This window comes from Macadamia integrifolia, chromosome 9 (assembly GCF_013358625.1).
Source record: "Macadamia integrifolia cultivar HAES 741 chromosome 9, SCU_Mint_v3, whole genome shotgun sequence".
In the NCBI taxonomy this organism is placed as follows: Eukaryota; Viridiplantae; Streptophyta; class Magnoliopsida; order Proteales; family Proteaceae; genus Macadamia; species Macadamia integrifolia.
In genome coordinates, this window is record NC_056565.1 from 25,416,707 (window position 1) to 25,420,563 (window position 3,857).

The window sequence follows — 3,857 nt, forward strand, 5'->3', positions numbered from 1 at the left end:
GTTGCCCAAGAGGCTTCCACCTAGGAGGGAGGTAGATCATGCCATTGAGTTGGAGCCAGGCGCCAAGCCACTAGCAATGGCACCATATAGAATGTCACCGCCAGAATTGGAGGAGCTAAGGAAGCAACTCAAGGAATTGTTGGATGTGGGATTCATTCGCCCTTCTAAAGCTCCCTACGGTGCCCCGGTCCTTTTCCAGCGGAAGCATGATGGATCGCTTCGGCTATGCATCGACTATAGGGTATTGAACAAGGTAACAATCAAGAATAAGTATCCCATTCCTTTGATAGCAGATCTATTTGTTAGACTTGGTGGGGCAAGGTACTTCACCAAGTTAGACTTACGATCGGGGTACTACCAAGTCCGCATTGCAGAAGGTGATGAGCCAAAGACAACATGCGTGACGTGATATGGCTCATACGAGTTCTTGGTGATGCCGTTCGGACTGACGAATGCCCCGGCTACATTTTGCAACCTTATGAACAAGATCTTCCACCCCTACCTCGATAAGTTCATGGTGGTGTACTTAGATGACATCGTCGTCTATAGCAACACACTGGAGGAGCACGTTCAGCACTTGAAGATCATATTCAAGGAATTAAGGGACAATCAACTCTATGTCAAGAAGGAGAAATGTGCATTTGCACAAGAGGAAGTGATGTTCCTTGGTCACAAGATTAGAGGTGGAACCCTACAAATGGACGAGAGCAAGGTGCAGGCTATCCAAGAATGGGAGGCACCAACTAAAGTGACTGAGCTAAGGTCTTTCCTTTGCTTAGTTAACTATTATCAGCGGTTCATTCAAGGTTATGCAAGAAGGGCAACTCCACTTACAGACTTACTAAAGAAGAACCGACCATGGTTATGGTCAGACGCATGAGGCCTTTGAGGACTTAAAGAATGTTGTCATGGGGGAACCGGTACTTACCCTACCCGACTATGGCAAACCATTTGAGGTGCACACAGATGCATCTGACTTTGCTATCGGTGGGGTGTTGATGCAAGAAAGGCACCCCATTGCCTATGAGAGCCGAAAGTTGAATGAGACAGAGCGGTGCTACACAGTCCATGAGAAGGAGATGACTGCAGTGGTGCATTGCCTAAGGACGTGGCGACACTACCTACTTGGGTCACGGTTTGTGGTGAAGACGGACAATGTTGCCACTAGTTACTTTCAAACCCAAAAGAAGTTAAGTCCTAAGCAAGCTAGATGGAAAGACTTCTTGGAAGAGTTTGACTTCGTCTTCGAATACAAGCCGGGTAAGGCCAATGAGGTGGCTGATGCGCTTAGTAGAAAGGCGGAGTTAGCTTCTCTCAGCCAACCGGAGGGGGAACTTCTAGAGTTGATCAAAGAGGGCCTCCAACATGATCCTATGGCTAAGAGCTTACTTGCTCTTACACGGGAGGGCAAAACACGAAGATTTTGGGAGCAAAATGGCTTGCTCTATGCCAAGAAGAGGAGACTCTACGTACCTAAGTGGAGTAACCTACGGAGAAACCTCATTCGTGAATGCCACGACACTAAATGGGCTGGCTACCCAGGAAAAAGGCGCACGTGGGCATTACTGGAAGCGGCCTACTATTGGCCTCAGATGTGGGATGACATAGAGGCCTATGTGAGAACTTGTCTTGTATGCCAACAAGATAAGGTAGAGCAGCAACCACCCAGGTGACTACTGGAGCCACTTCCCATACCAGAAAGACCATGGGAGAGTGTCTCTATGGACTTCATCAGTGCCCTACCCAAGTCCAAAGGGTATGGATCAATAATGGTGGTGGTTAACAGATTTTCCAAATATGGCACATTCGTGGCGGCACCAAGGGATTGTACGGCGGAAGAAGTGGCAAGGCTATTTCTCAAGCACGTCGTCAAACATTGGGGTGTGCTACAATCCATAATAAGTGATCGAGACCCCCGCTTCACGGGGAAGTTCTGGACGGACCTATTCAAGTTGTTGGGATCGTCACTACACTTCTCAACAAGCTTCCATCCCCAGACCGATGGGCAAACAAAGCGCATTAACAGCTTGTTGGAGCTCTACTTGAGGCACTTCGTGAGTGCTAGCCAACATGACTGGGCCAAGTTGCTTGATGTGGCTCAGTTCTCTTACAACCTCCAACGAAGTGAGGCCACGAACCAAAGTCCATTTGAGATTGCCACGGGACAACAACCCTTAACGCCAAACACGGTGATGACCGGCTATATGGGGAAGAGCCCTTCGGCATTTAAGGTTGCCAAGGAGTGGCAAGTAAGGCTAGATGTGGCTAAGTCATACTTAGACAAGGCCACTAAGAAGATGAAGAAATGGGCTGACAAAGGGAGGCGACCAGAAAATTTCAAGGTCGGGGACTTGGTACTTGTGAAGCTTCTACCCCAACAATTCAAGTCCCTAAGGTAGGTACATAAGGGGCTGGTGCTCCGGTATGAAGGCCCATTCGAAATCACCAAGAAGGTGGGCAAAGTATCCTACGAGGTGAGCCTACCTCCTAAGCTCAAGATCCATCCGGTCTTCTATACGAGCCTATTGAAGCCATACCATGGAAACAAGAAAGACCCAAGTCGTGGAACCTCAACAAGATCACCAATGGATATCACCACCTCCTACGACAAGGAGGCAGAATACCTGATCGCTGACCGAATCATCCGAAGGTGAGGCGTACCTCCTAGTAGGGAGTACTTAGTCAAGTGGAAGGGGGTACCAGAAAGCGAGGCAAGTTGGGAACCCGCCGACTCTTTATGGCAGTTCCAAGAATACATACAAAGGTTCCACGAAGAAGAGGCGACGAGGACGTTGCCGACTTAGGTGGGGGAGAGTGTCACAACCTGCCCACTGAAGGCCCACAAGCCAAGCCCAATGGCTTAGTAAGGCCCAGTTTCTAGAGATTTCTACCAAAGTGTGGAACTCTAGATTATTTTCATATAAAAATCATCGTCTTCGGATAAATATTTATTTTTTTATTAATTTTTTAATATTAAAAAACATATTAAATTCAAAAAACTATGAAAAATCCATTTTAATGTGTTTTTCTGAAAACTAAATTTCGGATGTCTTCCAAAGGTTGATAGAATGTTCTGAAAAAATATTGGACCATTCCAACATATTTTGATATTTTTTAATATTTTATGATTGAAACATTACGAAAAATACCCAAAAAAATGGAAATGCGGGGTTTAAGTGAAACTGATTGTCCTTTGGGTGCCAAATAGCCAATTGCATGGCTTTTCTAACCCAAAGGGATGTTTCGCACAACATGATTTAAAGACCCAAACTATGTTGTGCGGGCATGGCCTTGGCGTGTGCAGCAGTCGGTGCCTCATGTGCAGCCGAAGGCCGCAAAGGAGCCTCTGTTGCATGGGCCATGGGGGCCACGAAAGCACCCATGTGTGAGCCACGTGCGTGCGGCTATGTGCACGGCGGACTAGACCTGGTATCGATGGTGCGGCAATGCGTGCAACCTTACGCGAGCCATGTTCCGAAATGCCCGTGGCATGTGCGGCCATGCCAGCCACCAATATCGACGCATGGGAGGCCGTGCCAGCGAACTTGCTCGCGGTAGTGCACTCATGGGCGTTGCATGTGGACCACGCAACGCAACCTTGCGCGCGGCGATGCAGCGGTGCCTGCAACCTCTTGCGTGGCACTTCCGACAAATCCCGAAACCTAGCGCGCGACAACGAAGCGATGGACGTGGCACATGCAACCATGCATGTGACCTGGGGGGCGGTGTGAAGCAATGGACGCAATCTTGCGAGCGGTAGGGCAGCAAGGGGCGAGGCATGTGCGGCCATGCAAGCAACCTTGCGCGAGTTAGTGCGGCCAGAATCGCGGCATGTGCGGCGTGGATCGTAACCTTGG